A 12,367-nucleotide genomic window follows, 5' to 3' on the forward strand; every position below is an offset into this window, starting at 1 on the left:
ATACAAGGCTGGACCTAAAGACGAACCAAAGTTTGTTTTACAAAGAACAGATGGATTCGTTTTCAGGAAATTTCAAAAGAAGATTTGGTTTGATATCAGTAAAATCCCTGTTTATTCCACTCTCACTAAGGGCCATACAACTCTTCCAAAACGGACAAAGATAAAAACCTCCTTCGAGCCGGAGTTGAACCAGCGACCTAAGGATACCTGCTAATTGCACATTGAATATCAGCCTACAGTCCTCCGCTCTACCAACTGAGCTATCGAAGGGTAAAGTTAATGTGTTGTTTTTTAGCAGGGAATACAAGGCTGGACCTAAAGACGAACCAAAGTCTGTTTTACAAAGAACAGATGGATTCGTTTTCAGGAAGTTTCAAGAGAAGATTTGGTTTGATATCAGTAAAATCCCTGTTTATTCCACTCTCACTATGGGCCATACAACTCTTCCAAAACGGACAAAGATAAAAACCTCCTTCGAGCCGGAGTTGAACCAGCGACCTAAGGATACCTGCTAATTGCACATTGAATATCAGCCTACAGTCCTCCGCTCTACCAACTGAGCTATCGAAGGGTGACAAAGATAAAATTCTCCTTCGAGCCGGAGTTGAACCAGATTTGGTTTGATATCAGTAAAATCCCTGTTTATTCCACTCTCACTAAGGGCCATACAACTCTTCCAAAACGGACAAAGATAAAATTCTCCTTCGAGCCGGAGTTGAACCAGCGACCTAAGGATACCTGCTAATTGCACATTGAATATCAGCCTACAGTCCTCCGCTCTACCAACTGAGCTATCGAAGGGTAAAGTTATTGTGTTGTTTTTTAGAAGGGAATACAAGGCTGGACCTAAAGACGAACCAAAGTTTGTTTTACAAAGAAGAGATGGATTCGTTTTCAGGAAATTTCAAGAGAAGATTTGGTTGGCCATCAGTAAAAACTCTGTTTATTCCACTCTCACTAAGGGCCATACAACTCTTCCAAAACGGACAAAGATAAAATTCTCCTTCGAGCCGGAGTTGAACCAGCGACCTAAGGATACCTGCTAATTGCACATTGAATATCAGCCTACAGTCCTCCGCTCTACCAACTGAGCTATCGAAGGGTAATCTTATTGAGTTGTTTTTTAGCATGTATAACAAAGCTTGACCTGAAGACGAACCAACGTTTGTTTTACAAAGAACAGATGGATTCGTTTTCAGGAAATTTCAAGAGAAGATTTGGTTGGCCATCAGTTAAAACTCTGTTAATTCCACTTTCACTAATAATGAAGGCCATACAACTCTTTCAAAACGGACAAAGATAAAATTCTCCTTCGAGCCGGAGTTGAACCAGCGACCTAAGGATACCTGCTAATTGCACATTGAATATCAGCCTACAGTCCTCCGCTCTACCAACTGAGCTATCGAAGGGTAAAGTTATTGTGTTGTTTTTTAGCCTGTATAACAAAGTTCGACCTGAAGACGAACCAAAGTTTGTTTTACAAAGAAGAGATGGATTCGTTTTCAGGAAATTTCAAGAGAAGATTTGGTTGGCCATCAGTAAAAACTCTGTTTATTCCACTCTCACTAAGGGCCATACAACTCTTCCAAAACGGACAAAGATAAAAACCTCCTTCGAGCCGGAGTTGAACCAGCGACCTAAGGATACCTGCTAATTGCACATTGAATATCAGCCTACAGTCCTCCGCTCTACCAACTGAGCTATCGAAGGGTAAAGTTCATGTGTTGTTTTTTAGCAGGGAATACAAGGCTGGACCTAAAGACGAACCAAAGTTTGTTTTACAAAGAACAGATGGATTCGTTTTCAGGAAATTTCAAAAGAAGATTTGGTTTGATATCAGTAAAATCCCTGTTTATTCCACTCTCACTAAGGGCCATACAACTCTTCCAAAACGGACAAAGATAAAAACCTCCTTCGAGCCGGAGTTGAACCAGCGACCTAAGGATACCTGCTAATTGCACATTGAATATCAGCCTACAGTCCTCCGCTCTACCAACTGAGCTATCGAACGGTGACAAAGATAAAATTCTCCTTCGAGCCGGAGTTGAACCAGATTTGGTTTGATATCAGTAAAATCCCTGTTTATTCCACTCTCACTAAGGGCCATACAACTCTTCCAAAACGGACAAAGATAAAAACCTCCTTCGAGCCGGAGTTGAACCAGCGACCTAAGGATACCTGCTAATTGCACATTGAATATCAGCCTACAGTCCTCCGCTCTACCAACTGAGCTATCGAAGGGTAATCTTATTGAGTTGTTTTTTAGCATGTATAACAAAGCTTGACCTGAAGACGAACCAACGTTTGTTTTACAAAGAACAGATGGATTCGTTTTCAGGAAATGTCAAGAGAAGATTTGGTTGGCCATCAGTTAAAACTCTGTTTATTCCACTCTCACTAATAATGAGGGCCATACAACTCTTTCAAAACGGACAAAGATAAAATTCTCCTTCGAGCCGGAGTTGAACCAGCGACCTAAGGATACCTGCTAATTGCACATTGAATATCAGCCTACAGTCCTCCGCTCTACCAACTGAGCTATCGAAGGGTAATCTTATTGAGTTGTTTTTTAGCCTGTATAACAAAGTTCGACCTGAAGACGAACCAAAGTTTGTTTTACAAAGAAGAGATGGATTCGTTTTCAGGAAATTTCAAGAGAAGATTTGGTTGGCCATCAGTAAAAACTCTGTTTATTCCAATCTCACTAATAATGAGGGCCAAAGTTATTGTGTTGTTTTTTAGCAGGGAATACAAGGCTGGACCTAAAGACGAACCAAAGTTTGTTTTACAAAGAACAGATGGATTCGTTTTCAGGAAATTTCAAGAGAAGATTTGGTTTGATATCAGTAAAATCCCTGTTTATTCCACTCTCACTAAGGGCCATACAACTCTTCCAAAACGGACAAAGATAAAAACCTCCTTCGAGACGGAGTTGAACCAGCGACCTAAGGATACCTGCTAATTGCACATTGAATATCAGCCTACAGTCCTCCGCTCTACCAACTGAGCTATCGAAGGGTAAAGTTATTGTGTTGTTTTTTAGCAGGGAATACAAGGCTGGACCTAAAGACGAACCAAAGTTTGTTTTACAAAGAACAGATGGATTCGTTTTCAGGAAATTTCAAAAGAAGATTTGGTTTGATATCAGTAAAATCCCTGTTTATTCCACTCTCACTAAGGGCCATACAACTCTTCCAAAACGGACAAAGATAAAAACCTCCTTCGAGCCGGAGTTGAACCAGCGACCTAAGGATACCTGCTAATTGCACATTGAATATCAGCCTACAGTCCTCCGCTCTACCAACTGAGCTATCGAAGGGTAAAGTTAATGTGTTGTTTTTTAGCAGGGAATACAAGGCTGGACCTAAAGACGAACCAAAGTCTGTTTTACAAAGAACAGATGGATTCGTTTTCAGGAAGTTTCAAGAGAAGATTTGGTTTGATATCAGTAAAATCCCTGTTTATTCCACTCTCACTATGGGCCATACAACTCTTCCAAAACGGACAAAGATAAAAACCTCCTTCGAGCCGGAGTTGAACCAGCGACCTAAGGATACCTGCTAATTGCACATTGAATATCAGCCTACAGTCCTCCGCTCTACCAACTGAGCTATCGAAGGGTGACAAAGATAAAATTCTCCTTCGAGCCGGAGTTGAACCAGATTTGGTTTGATATCAGTAAAATCCCTGTTTATTCCACTCTCACTAAGGGCCATACAACTCTTCCAAAACGGACAAAGATAAAAACCTCCTTCGAGCCGGAGTTGAACCAGCGACCTAAGGATACCTGCTAATTGCACATTGAATATCAGCCTACAGTCCTCTGCTCTACCAACTGAGCTATCGAAGGGTAATCTTATTGAGTTGTTTTTTAGCATGTATAACAAAGCTTGACCTGAAGACGAACAAACGTTTGTTTTACAAAGAACAGATGGATTCGTTTTCAGGAAATTTCAAGAGAAGATTTGGTTTGATATCAGTAAAAACTCTGTTTATTCCACTCTCACTAATAATGAGGGCCATACAACTCTTCCAAAACGGACAAAGACAATATTCTCCTTCGAGCCGGAGTTGAACCAGCGACCTAAGGATACCTGCTAATTGCACATTGAATATCAGCCTACAGTCCTCCGCTCTACCAACTGAGCTATCGAAGGGTAAAGTTATTGTGTTGTTTTTTAGCAGGGAATACAAGGCTGGACCTAAAGACGAACCAAAGTTTGTTTTACAAAGAACAGATCGATTCGTTTTCAGGAAATTTCAAGAGAAGATTTGGTTGGCCATCAGTAAAAACTCTGTTTATTCCACTCTCACTAAGGGCCATACAACTCTTCCAAAACGGACAAAGATAAAAACCTCCTTCGAGCCGGAGTTGAACCAGCGACCTAAGGATACCTGCTAATTGCACATTGAATATCAGCCTACAGTCCTCCGCTCTACCAACTGAGCTATCGAAGGGTAAAGTTCAAGTGTTGTTTTTTAGCAGGGAATACAAGGCTGGACCTAAAGACGAACCAAAGTTTGTTTTACAAAGAACAGATCGATTCGTTTTCAGGAAATTTCAAAAGAAGATTTGGTTTGATATCAGTAAAATCCCTGTTTATTCCACTCTCACTAAGGGCCATACAACTCTTCCAAAACGGACAAAGATAAAAACCTCCTTCGAGCCGGAGTTGAACCAGCGACCTAAGGATACCTGCTAATTGCACATTGAATATCAGCCTACAGTCCTCCGCTCTACCAACTGAGCTATCGAACGGTGACAAAGATAAAATTCTCCTTCGAGCCGGAGTTGAACCAGATTTGGTTTGATATCAGTAAAATCCCTGTTTATTCCACTCTCACTAAGGGCCATACAACTCTTCCAAAACGGACAAAGATAAAATTCTCCTTCGAGCCGGAGTTGAACCAGCGACCTAAGGATACCTGCTAATTGCACATTGAATATCAGCCTACAGTCCTCCGCTCTACCAACTGAGCTATCGAAGGGTAAAGTTATTGTGTTGTTTTTTAGAAGGGAATACAAGGCTGGACCTAAAGACGAACCAAAGTTTGTTTTACAAAGAAGAGATGGATTCGTTTTCAGGAAATTTCAAGAGAAGATTTGGTTGGCCATCAGTAAAAACTCTGTTTATTCCACTCTCACTAAGGGCCATACAACTCTTCCAAAACGGACAAAGATAAAATTCTCCTTCGAGCCGGAGTTGAACCAGCGACCTAAGGATACCTGCTAATTGCACATTGAATATCAGCCTACAGTCCTCCGCTCTACCAACTGAGCTATCGAAGGGTAATCTTATTGAGTTGTTTTTTAGCATGTATAACAAAGCTTGACCTGAAGACGAACCAACGTTTGTTTTACAAAGAACAGATGGATTCGTTTTCAGGAAATTTCAAGAGAAGATTTGGTTGGCCATCAGTTAAAACTCTGTTAATTCCACTTTCACTAATAATGAAGGCCATACAACTCTTTCAAAACGGACAAAGATAAAATTCTCCTTCGAGCCGGAGTTGAACCAGCGACCTAAGGATACCTGCTAATTGCACATTGAATATCAGCCTACAGTCCTCCGCTCTACCAACTGAGCTATCGAAGGATAATCTTATTGAGTTGTTTTTTAGCCTGTATAACAAAGTCCGACCTGAAGACGAACCAAAGTTTGTTTTACAAAGAAGAGATGGATTCGTTTTCAGGAAATTTCAAGAGAAGATTTGGTTGGCCATCAGTAAAAACTCTGTTTATTCCACTCTCACTAAGGGCCATACAACTCTTCCAAAACGGACAAAGATAAAACCCTCCTTCGAGCCGGAGTTGAACCAGCGACCTAAGGATACCTGCTAATTGCACATTGAATATCAGCCTACAGTCCTCCGCTCTACCAACTGAGCTATCGAAGGGTAAAGTTCATGTGTTGTTTTTTAGCAGGGAATACAAGGCTGGACCTAAAGACGAACCAAAGTTTGTTTTACAAAGAACAGATGGATTCGTTTTCAGGAAATTTCAAAAGAAGATTTGGTTTGATATCAGTAAAATCCCTGTTTATTCCACTCTCACTAAGGGCCATACAACTCTTCCAAAACGGACAAAGATAAAAACCTCCTTCGAGCCGGAGTTGAACCAGCGACCTAAGGATACCTGCTAATTGCACATTGAATATCAGCCTACAGTCCTCCGCTCTACCAACTGAGCTATCGAACGGTGACAAAGATAAAATTCTCCTTCGAGCCGGAGTTGAACCAGATTTGGTTTGATATCAGTAAAATCCCTGTTTATTCCACTCTCACTAAGGGCCATACAACTCTTCCAAAACGGACAAAGATAAAAACCTCCTTCGAGCCGGAGTTGAACCAGCGACCTAAGGATACCTGCTAATTGCACATTGAATATCAGCCTACAGTCCTCCGCTCTACCAACTGAGCTATCGAAGGGTAATCTTATTGAGTTGTTTTTTAGCATGTATAACAAAGCTTGACCTGAAGACGAACCAACGTTTGTTTTACAAAGAACAGATGGATTCGTTTTCAGGAAATGTCAAGAGAAGATTTGGTTGGCCATCAGTTAAAACTCTGTTTATTCCACTCTCACTAATAATGAGGGCCATACAACTCTTTCAAAACGGACAAAGATAAAATTCTCCTTCGAGCCGGAGTTGAACCAGCGACCTAAGGATACCTGCTAATTGCACATTGAATATCAGCCTACAGTCCTCCGCTCTACCAACTGAGCTATCGAAGGATAATCTTATTGAGTTGTTTTTTAGCCTGTATAACAAAGTTCGACCTGAAGACGAACCAAAGTTTGTTTTACAAAGAAGAGATGGATTCGTTTTCAGGAAATTTCAAGAGAAGATTTGGTTGGCCATCAGTAAAAACTCTGTTTATTCCACTCTCACTAAGGGCCATACAACTCTTCCAAAACGGACAAAGATAAAAACCTCCTTCGAGCCGGAGTTGAACCAGCGACCTAAGGATACCTGCTAATTGCACATTGAATATCAGCCTACAGTCCTCCGCTCTACCAACTGAGCTATCGAAGGGTAAAGTTCATGTGTTGTTTTTTAGCAGGGAATACAAGGCTGGACCTAAAGACGAACCAAAGTTTGTTTTACAAAGAACAGATGGATTCGTTTTCAGGAAATTTCAAAAGAAGATTTGGTTTGATATCAGTAAAATCCCTGTTTATTCCACTCTCACTAAGGGCCATACAACTCTTCCAAAACGGACAAAGATAAAAACCTCCTTCGAGCCGGAGTTGAACCAGCGACCTAAGGATACCTGCTAATTGCACATTGAATATCAGCCTACAGTCCTCCGCTCTACCAACTGAGCTATCGAACGGTGACAAAGATAAAATTCTCCTTCGAGCCGGAGTTGAACCAGATTTGGTTTGATATCAGTAAAATCCCTGTTTATTCCACTCTCACTAAGGGCCATACAACTCTTCCAAAACGGACAAAGATAAAAACCTCCTTCGAGCCGGAGTTGAACCAGCGACCTAAGGATACCTGCTAATTGCACATTGAATATCAGCCTACAGTCCTCCGCTCTACCAACTGAGCTATCGAAGGGTAATCTTATTGAGTTGTTTTTTAGCATGTATAACAAAGCTTGACCTGAAGACGAACCAACGTTTGTTTTACAAAGAACAGATGGATTCGTTTTCAGGAAATGTCAAGAGAAGATTTGGTTGGCCATCAGTTAAAACTCTGTTTATTCCACTCTCACTAATAATGAGGGCCATACAACTCTTTCAAAACGGACAAAGATAAAATTCTCCTTCGAGCCGGAGTTGAACCAGCGACCTAAGGATACCTGCTAATTGCACATTGAATATCAGCCTACAGTCCTCCGCTCTACCAACTGAGCTATCGAAGGGTAATCTTATTGAGTTGTTTTTTAGCCTGTATAACAAAGTTCGACCTGAAGACGAACCAAAGTTTGTTTTACAAAGAAGAGATGGATTCGTTTTCAGGAAATTTCAAGAGAAGATTTGGTTGGCCATCAGTAAAAACTCTGTTTATTCCAATCTCACTAATAATGAGGGCCAAAGTTATTGTGTTGTTTTTTAGCAGGGAATACAAGGCTGGACCTAAAGACGAACCAAAGTTTGTTTTACAAAGAACAGATGGATTCGTTTTCAGGAAATTTCAAGAGAAGATTTGGTTTGATATCAGTAAAATCCCTGTTTATTCCACTCTCACTAAGGGCCATACAACTCTTCCAAAACGGACAAAGATAAAAACCTCCTTCGAGCCGGAGTTGAACCAGCGACCTAAGGATACCTGCTAATTGCACATTGAATATCAGCCTACAGTCCTCCGCTCTACCAACTGAGCTATCGAAGGGTAAAGTTATTGTGTTGTTTTTTAGCAGGGAATACAAGGCTGGACCTAAAGACGAACCAAAGTTTGTTTTACAAAGAACAGATGGATTCGTTTTCAGGAAATTTCAAAAGAAGATTTGGTTTGATATCAGTAAAATCCCTGTTTATTCCACTCTCACTAAGGGCCATACAACTCTTCCAAAACGGACAAAGATAAAAACCTCCTTCGAGCCGGAGTTGAACCAGCGACCTAAGGATACCTGCTAATTGCACATTGAATATCAGCCTACAGTCCTCCGCTCTACCAACTGAGCTATCGAAGGGTAAAGTTAATGTGTTGTTTTTTAGCAGGGAATACAAGGCTGGACCTAAAGACGAACCAAAGTCTGTTTTACAAAGAACAGATGGATTCGTTTTCAGGAAGTTTCAAGAGAAGATTTGGTTTGATATCAGTAAAATCCCTGTTTATTCCACTCTCACTATGGGCCATACAACTCTTCCAAAACGGACAAAGATAAAAACCTCCTTCGAGCCGGAGTTGAACCAGCGACCTAAGGATACCTGCTAATTGCACATTGAATATCAGCCTACAGTCCTCCGCTCTACGAACTGAGCTATCGAAGGGTGACAAAGATAAAATTCTCCTTCGAGCCGGAGTTGAACCAGATTTGGTTTGATATCAGTAAAATCCCTGTTTATTCCACTCTCACTAAGGGCCATACAACTCTTCCAAAACGGACAAAGATAAAAACCTCCTTCGAGCCGGAGTTGAACCAGCGACCTAAGGATACCTGCTAATTGCACATTGAATATCAGCCTACAGTCCTCTGCTCTACCAACTGAGCTATCGAAGGGTAATCTTATTGAGTTGTTTTTTAGCATGTATAACAAAGCTTGACCTGAAGACAAACAAACGTTTGTTTTACAAAGAACAGATGGATTCGTTTTCAGGAAATTTCAAGAGAAGATTTGGTTTGATATCAGTAAAAACTCTGTTTATTCCACTCTCACTAATAATGAGGGCCATACAACTCTTCCAAAACGGACAAAGACAATATTCTCCTTCGAGCCGGAGTTGAACCAGCGACCTAAGGATACCTGCTAATTGCACATTGAATATCAGCCTACAGTCCTCCGCTCTACCAACTGAGCTATCGAAGGGTAAAGTTATTGTGTTGTTTTTTAGCAGGGAATACAAGGCTGGACCTAAAGACGAACCAAAGTTTGTTTTACAAAGAACAGATCGATTCGTTTTCAGGAAATTTCAAGAGAAGATTTGGTTGGCCATCAGTAAAAACTCTGTTTATTCCACTCTCACTAAGGGCCATACAACTCTTCCAAAACGGACAAAGATAAAAACCTCCTTCGAGCCGGAGTTGAACCAGCGACCTAAGGATACCTGCTAATTGCACATTGAATATCAGCCTACAGTCCTCCGCTCTACCAACTGAGCTATCGAAGGGTGACAAAGATAAAATTCTCCTTCGAGCCGGAGTTGAACCAGATTTGGTTTGATATCAGTAAAATCCCTGTTTATTCCACTCTCACTAAGGGCCATACAACTCTTCCAAAACGGACAAAGATAAAAACCTCCTTCGAGCCGGAGTTGAACCAGCGACCTAAGGATACCTGCTAATTGCACATTGAATATCAGCCTACAGTCCTCTGCTCTACCAACTGAGCTATCGAAGGGTAATCTTATTGAGTTGTTTTTTAGCATGTATAACAAAGCTTGACCTGAAGACGAACAAACGTTTGTTTTACAAAGAACAGATGGATTCGTTTTCAGGAAATTTCAAGAGAAGATTTGGTTTGATATCAGTAAAAACTCTGTTTATTCCACTCTCACTAATAATGAGGGCCATACAACTCTTCCAAAACGGACAAAGACAATATTCTCCTTCGAGCCGGAGTTGAACCAGCGACCTAAGGATACCTGCTAATTGCACATTGAATATCAGCCTACAGTCCTCCGCTCTACCAACTGAGCTATCGAAGGGTAAAGTTATTGTGTTGTTTTTTAGCAGGGAATACAAGGCTGGACCTAAAGACGAACCAAAGTTTGTTTTACAAAGAACAGATCGATTCGTTTTCAGGAAATTTCAAGAGAAGATTTGGTTGGCCATCAGTAAAAACTCTGTTTATTCCACTCTCACTAAGGGCCATACAACTCTTCCAAAACGGACAAAGATAAAAACCTCCTTCGAGCCGGAGTTGAACCAGCGACCTAAGGATACCTGCTAATTGCACATTGAATATCAGCCTACAGTCCTCCGCTCTACCAACTGAGCTATCGAAGGGTAAAGTTCAAGTGTTGTTTTTTAGCAGGGAATACAAGGCTGGACCTAAAGACGAACCAAAGTTTGTTTTACAAAGAACAGATCGATTCGTTTTCAGGAAATTTCAAAAGAAGATTTGGTTTGATATCAGTAAAATCCCTGTTTATTCCACTCTCACTAAGGGCCATACAACTCTTCCAAAACGGACAAAGATAAAAACCTCCTTCGAGCCGGAGTTGAACCAGCGACCTAAGGATACCTGCTAATTGCACATTGAATATCAGCCTACAGTCCTCCGCTCTACCAACTGAGCTATCGAACGGTGACAAAGATAAAATTCTCCTTCGAGCCGGAGTTGAACCAGATTTGGTTTGATATCAGTAAAATCCCTGTTTATTCCACTCTCACTAAGGGCCATACAACTCTTCCAAAACGGACAAAGATAAAATTCTCCTTCGAGCCAGAGTTGAACCAGCGACCTAAGGATACCTGCTAATTGCACATTGAATATCAGCCTACAGTCCTCCGCTCTACCAACTGAGCTATCGAAGGGTAAAGTTATTGTGTTGTTTTTTAGAAGGGAATACAAGGCTGGACCTAAAGACGAACCAAAGTTTGTTTTACAAAGAAGAGATGGATTCGTTTTCAGGAAATTTCAAGAGAAGATTTGGTTGGCCATCAGTAAAAACTCTGTTTATTCCACTCTCACTAAGGGCCATACAACTCTTCCAAAACGGACAAAGATAAAATTCTCCTTCGAGCCGGAGTTGAACCAGCGACCTAAGGATACCTGCTAATTGCACATTGAATATCAGCCTACAGTCCTCCGCTCTACCAACTGAGCTATCGAAGGGTAATCTTATTGAGTTGTTTTTTAGCATGTATAACAAAGCTTGACCTGAAGACGAACCAACGTTTGTTTTACAAAGAACAGATGGATTCGTTTTCAGGAAATTTCAAGAGAAGATTTGGTTGGCCATCAGTTAAAACTCTGTTAATTCCACTTTCACTAATAATGAAGGCCATACAACTCTTTCAAAACGGACAAAGATAAAATTCTCCTTCGAGCCGGAGTTGAACCAGCGACCTAAGGATACCTGCTAATTGCACATTGAATATCAGCCTACAGTCCTCCGCTCTACCAACTGAGCTATCGAAGGATAATCTTATTGAGTTGTTTTTTAGCCTGTATAACAAAGTCCGACCTGAAGACGAACCAAAGTTTGTTTTACAAAGAAGAGATGGATTCGTTTTCAGGAAATTTCAAGAGAAGATTTGGTTGGCCATCAGTAAAAACTCTGTTTATTCCACTCTCACTAAGGGCCATACAACTCTTCCAAAACGGACAAAGATAAAACCCTCCTTCGAGCCGGAGTTGAACCAGCGACCTAAGGATACCTGCTAATTGCACATTGAATATCAGCCTACAGTCCTCCGCTCTACCAACTGAGCTATCGAAGGGTAAAGTTCATGTGTTGTTTTTTAGCAGGGAATACAAGGCTGGACCTAAAGACGAACCAAAGTTTGTTTTACAAAGAACAGATGGATTCGTTTTCAGGAAATTTCAAAAGAAGATTTGGTTTGATATCAGTAAAATCCCTGTTTATTCCACTCTCACTAAGGGCCATACAACTCTTCCAAAACGGACAAAGATAAAAACCTCCTTCGAGCCGGAGTTGAACCAGCGACCTAAGGATACCTGCTAATTGCACATTGAATATCAGCCTACAGTCCTCCGCTCTACCAACTGAGCTATCGAACGGTG

The 12,367-nt window shown here is 41.0% G+C and overlaps 33 non-coding genes across 33 annotated transcripts; all 33 read right to left on the reverse strand.

Annotated features, from left to right (window-relative positions):
• Positions 1–169: 169 nt before the first annotated feature.
• trnay-gua (transfer RNA tyrosine (anticodon GUA)) lies at positions 170–270 on the reverse strand. The gene is made up of 2 exons: positions 234–270; positions 170–205 (listed from the first exon to the last, which is right to left on the reverse strand). It is a non-coding gene; the product is annotated as a tRNA-Tyr (tRNA).
• A 200-nt stretch (positions 271–470) lies between these two features.
• trnay-gua (transfer RNA tyrosine (anticodon GUA)) lies at positions 471–571 on the reverse strand. The gene is made up of 2 exons: positions 535–571; positions 471–506 (listed from the first exon to the last, which is right to left on the reverse strand). It is a non-coding gene; the product is annotated as a tRNA-Tyr (tRNA).
• Positions 572–700: 129 nt separating this feature from the next.
• Positions 701–801, reverse strand: trnay-gua (transfer RNA tyrosine (anticodon GUA)). The gene is made up of 2 exons: positions 765–801; positions 701–736 (listed from the first exon to the last, which is right to left on the reverse strand). It is a non-coding gene; the product is annotated as a tRNA-Tyr (tRNA).
• Positions 802–1,001: 200 nt separating this feature from the next.
• On the reverse strand, positions 1,002–1,102 carry trnay-gua (transfer RNA tyrosine (anticodon GUA)). Its single transcript has 2 exons — positions 1,066–1,102; positions 1,002–1,037 (listed from the first exon to the last, which is right to left on the reverse strand). It is a non-coding gene; the product is annotated as a tRNA-Tyr (tRNA).
• A 206-nt stretch (positions 1,103–1,308) lies between these two features.
• Positions 1,309–1,409, reverse strand: trnay-gua (transfer RNA tyrosine (anticodon GUA)). Its single transcript has 2 exons — positions 1,373–1,409; positions 1,309–1,344 (listed from the first exon to the last, which is right to left on the reverse strand). It is a non-coding gene; the product is annotated as a tRNA-Tyr (tRNA).
• Positions 1,410–1,609: 200 nt separating this feature from the next.
• Positions 1,610–1,710, reverse strand: trnay-gua (transfer RNA tyrosine (anticodon GUA)). The gene is made up of 2 exons: positions 1,674–1,710; positions 1,610–1,645 (listed from the first exon to the last, which is right to left on the reverse strand). It is a non-coding gene; the product is annotated as a tRNA-Tyr (tRNA).
• Positions 1,711–2,140: 430 nt separating this feature from the next.
• On the reverse strand, positions 2,141–2,241 carry trnay-gua (transfer RNA tyrosine (anticodon GUA)). The gene is made up of 2 exons: positions 2,205–2,241; positions 2,141–2,176 (listed from the first exon to the last, which is right to left on the reverse strand). It is a non-coding gene; the product is annotated as a tRNA-Tyr (tRNA).
• A 206-nt stretch (positions 2,242–2,447) lies between these two features.
• Positions 2,448–2,548, reverse strand: trnay-gua (transfer RNA tyrosine (anticodon GUA)). Its single transcript has 2 exons — positions 2,512–2,548; positions 2,448–2,483 (listed from the first exon to the last, which is right to left on the reverse strand). It is a non-coding gene; the product is annotated as a tRNA-Tyr (tRNA).
• A 670-nt stretch (positions 2,549–3,218) lies between these two features.
• trnay-gua (transfer RNA tyrosine (anticodon GUA)) lies at positions 3,219–3,319 on the reverse strand. The gene is made up of 2 exons: positions 3,283–3,319; positions 3,219–3,254 (listed from the first exon to the last, which is right to left on the reverse strand). It is a non-coding gene; the product is annotated as a tRNA-Tyr (tRNA).
• A 200-nt stretch (positions 3,320–3,519) lies between these two features.
• On the reverse strand, positions 3,520–3,620 carry trnay-gua (transfer RNA tyrosine (anticodon GUA)). The gene is made up of 2 exons: positions 3,584–3,620; positions 3,520–3,555 (listed from the first exon to the last, which is right to left on the reverse strand). It is a non-coding gene; the product is annotated as a tRNA-Tyr (tRNA).
• A 129-nt stretch (positions 3,621–3,749) lies between these two features.
• trnay-gua (transfer RNA tyrosine (anticodon GUA)) lies at positions 3,750–3,850 on the reverse strand. Its single transcript has 2 exons — positions 3,814–3,850; positions 3,750–3,785 (listed from the first exon to the last, which is right to left on the reverse strand). It is a non-coding gene; the product is annotated as a tRNA-Tyr (tRNA).
• A 206-nt stretch (positions 3,851–4,056) lies between these two features.
• trnay-gua (transfer RNA tyrosine (anticodon GUA)) lies at positions 4,057–4,157 on the reverse strand. The gene is made up of 2 exons: positions 4,121–4,157; positions 4,057–4,092 (listed from the first exon to the last, which is right to left on the reverse strand). It is a non-coding gene; the product is annotated as a tRNA-Tyr (tRNA).
• Positions 4,158–4,357: 200 nt separating this feature from the next.
• Positions 4,358–4,458, reverse strand: trnay-gua (transfer RNA tyrosine (anticodon GUA)). Its single transcript has 2 exons — positions 4,422–4,458; positions 4,358–4,393 (listed from the first exon to the last, which is right to left on the reverse strand). It is a non-coding gene; the product is annotated as a tRNA-Tyr (tRNA).
• A 430-nt stretch (positions 4,459–4,888) lies between these two features.
• trnay-gua (transfer RNA tyrosine (anticodon GUA)) lies at positions 4,889–4,989 on the reverse strand. Its single transcript has 2 exons — positions 4,953–4,989; positions 4,889–4,924 (listed from the first exon to the last, which is right to left on the reverse strand). It is a non-coding gene; the product is annotated as a tRNA-Tyr (tRNA).
• Positions 4,990–5,189: 200 nt separating this feature from the next.
• trnay-gua (transfer RNA tyrosine (anticodon GUA)) lies at positions 5,190–5,290 on the reverse strand. Its single transcript has 2 exons — positions 5,254–5,290; positions 5,190–5,225 (listed from the first exon to the last, which is right to left on the reverse strand). It is a non-coding gene; the product is annotated as a tRNA-Tyr (tRNA).
• A 206-nt stretch (positions 5,291–5,496) lies between these two features.
• trnay-gua (transfer RNA tyrosine (anticodon GUA)) lies at positions 5,497–5,597 on the reverse strand. The gene is made up of 2 exons: positions 5,561–5,597; positions 5,497–5,532 (listed from the first exon to the last, which is right to left on the reverse strand). It is a non-coding gene; the product is annotated as a tRNA-Tyr (tRNA).
• Positions 5,598–5,797: 200 nt separating this feature from the next.
• trnay-gua (transfer RNA tyrosine (anticodon GUA)) lies at positions 5,798–5,898 on the reverse strand. Its single transcript has 2 exons — positions 5,862–5,898; positions 5,798–5,833 (listed from the first exon to the last, which is right to left on the reverse strand). It is a non-coding gene; the product is annotated as a tRNA-Tyr (tRNA).
• Positions 5,899–6,328: 430 nt separating this feature from the next.
• trnay-gua (transfer RNA tyrosine (anticodon GUA)) lies at positions 6,329–6,429 on the reverse strand. Its single transcript has 2 exons — positions 6,393–6,429; positions 6,329–6,364 (listed from the first exon to the last, which is right to left on the reverse strand). It is a non-coding gene; the product is annotated as a tRNA-Tyr (tRNA).
• Positions 6,430–6,635: 206 nt separating this feature from the next.
• trnay-gua (transfer RNA tyrosine (anticodon GUA)) lies at positions 6,636–6,736 on the reverse strand. The gene is made up of 2 exons: positions 6,700–6,736; positions 6,636–6,671 (listed from the first exon to the last, which is right to left on the reverse strand). It is a non-coding gene; the product is annotated as a tRNA-Tyr (tRNA).
• A 200-nt stretch (positions 6,737–6,936) lies between these two features.
• trnay-gua (transfer RNA tyrosine (anticodon GUA)) lies at positions 6,937–7,037 on the reverse strand. Its single transcript has 2 exons — positions 7,001–7,037; positions 6,937–6,972 (listed from the first exon to the last, which is right to left on the reverse strand). It is a non-coding gene; the product is annotated as a tRNA-Tyr (tRNA).
• Positions 7,038–7,467: 430 nt separating this feature from the next.
• trnay-gua (transfer RNA tyrosine (anticodon GUA)) lies at positions 7,468–7,568 on the reverse strand. Its single transcript has 2 exons — positions 7,532–7,568; positions 7,468–7,503 (listed from the first exon to the last, which is right to left on the reverse strand). It is a non-coding gene; the product is annotated as a tRNA-Tyr (tRNA).
• Positions 7,569–7,774: 206 nt separating this feature from the next.
• trnay-gua (transfer RNA tyrosine (anticodon GUA)) lies at positions 7,775–7,875 on the reverse strand. Its single transcript has 2 exons — positions 7,839–7,875; positions 7,775–7,810 (listed from the first exon to the last, which is right to left on the reverse strand). It is a non-coding gene; the product is annotated as a tRNA-Tyr (tRNA).
• A 369-nt stretch (positions 7,876–8,244) lies between these two features.
• Positions 8,245–8,345, reverse strand: trnay-gua (transfer RNA tyrosine (anticodon GUA)). Its single transcript has 2 exons — positions 8,309–8,345; positions 8,245–8,280 (listed from the first exon to the last, which is right to left on the reverse strand). It is a non-coding gene; the product is annotated as a tRNA-Tyr (tRNA).
• A 200-nt stretch (positions 8,346–8,545) lies between these two features.
• trnay-gua (transfer RNA tyrosine (anticodon GUA)) lies at positions 8,546–8,646 on the reverse strand. Its single transcript has 2 exons — positions 8,610–8,646; positions 8,546–8,581 (listed from the first exon to the last, which is right to left on the reverse strand). It is a non-coding gene; the product is annotated as a tRNA-Tyr (tRNA).
• A 430-nt stretch (positions 8,647–9,076) lies between these two features.
• On the reverse strand, positions 9,077–9,177 carry trnay-gua (transfer RNA tyrosine (anticodon GUA)). The gene is made up of 2 exons: positions 9,141–9,177; positions 9,077–9,112 (listed from the first exon to the last, which is right to left on the reverse strand). It is a non-coding gene; the product is annotated as a tRNA-Tyr (tRNA).
• A 206-nt stretch (positions 9,178–9,383) lies between these two features.
• Positions 9,384–9,484, reverse strand: trnay-gua (transfer RNA tyrosine (anticodon GUA)). Its single transcript has 2 exons — positions 9,448–9,484; positions 9,384–9,419 (listed from the first exon to the last, which is right to left on the reverse strand). It is a non-coding gene; the product is annotated as a tRNA-Tyr (tRNA).
• A 200-nt stretch (positions 9,485–9,684) lies between these two features.
• trnay-gua (transfer RNA tyrosine (anticodon GUA)) lies at positions 9,685–9,785 on the reverse strand. Its single transcript has 2 exons — positions 9,749–9,785; positions 9,685–9,720 (listed from the first exon to the last, which is right to left on the reverse strand). It is a non-coding gene; the product is annotated as a tRNA-Tyr (tRNA).
• Positions 9,786–9,914: 129 nt separating this feature from the next.
• On the reverse strand, positions 9,915–10,015 carry trnay-gua (transfer RNA tyrosine (anticodon GUA)). Its single transcript has 2 exons — positions 9,979–10,015; positions 9,915–9,950 (listed from the first exon to the last, which is right to left on the reverse strand). It is a non-coding gene; the product is annotated as a tRNA-Tyr (tRNA).
• Positions 10,016–10,221: 206 nt separating this feature from the next.
• trnay-gua (transfer RNA tyrosine (anticodon GUA)) lies at positions 10,222–10,322 on the reverse strand. Its single transcript has 2 exons — positions 10,286–10,322; positions 10,222–10,257 (listed from the first exon to the last, which is right to left on the reverse strand). It is a non-coding gene; the product is annotated as a tRNA-Tyr (tRNA).
• A 200-nt stretch (positions 10,323–10,522) lies between these two features.
• On the reverse strand, positions 10,523–10,623 carry trnay-gua (transfer RNA tyrosine (anticodon GUA)). Its single transcript has 2 exons — positions 10,587–10,623; positions 10,523–10,558 (listed from the first exon to the last, which is right to left on the reverse strand). It is a non-coding gene; the product is annotated as a tRNA-Tyr (tRNA).
• A 731-nt stretch (positions 10,624–11,354) lies between these two features.
• On the reverse strand, positions 11,355–11,455 carry trnay-gua (transfer RNA tyrosine (anticodon GUA)). Its single transcript has 2 exons — positions 11,419–11,455; positions 11,355–11,390 (listed from the first exon to the last, which is right to left on the reverse strand). It is a non-coding gene; the product is annotated as a tRNA-Tyr (tRNA).
• Positions 11,456–11,661: 206 nt separating this feature from the next.
• On the reverse strand, positions 11,662–11,762 carry trnay-gua (transfer RNA tyrosine (anticodon GUA)). Its single transcript has 2 exons — positions 11,726–11,762; positions 11,662–11,697 (listed from the first exon to the last, which is right to left on the reverse strand). It is a non-coding gene; the product is annotated as a tRNA-Tyr (tRNA).
• Positions 11,763–11,962: 200 nt separating this feature from the next.
• trnay-gua (transfer RNA tyrosine (anticodon GUA)) lies at positions 11,963–12,063 on the reverse strand. The gene is made up of 2 exons: positions 12,027–12,063; positions 11,963–11,998 (listed from the first exon to the last, which is right to left on the reverse strand). It is a non-coding gene; the product is annotated as a tRNA-Tyr (tRNA).
• Between the last annotated feature and the right edge of the window lie 304 nt (positions 12,064–12,367).

The sequence above is a fragment of the Pungitius pungitius genome, chromosome 4, assembly GCF_949316345.1.
Source record: "Pungitius pungitius chromosome 4, fPunPun2.1, whole genome shotgun sequence".
In the NCBI taxonomy this organism is placed as follows: Eukaryota; Metazoa; Chordata; class Actinopteri; order Perciformes; family Gasterosteidae; genus Pungitius; species Pungitius pungitius.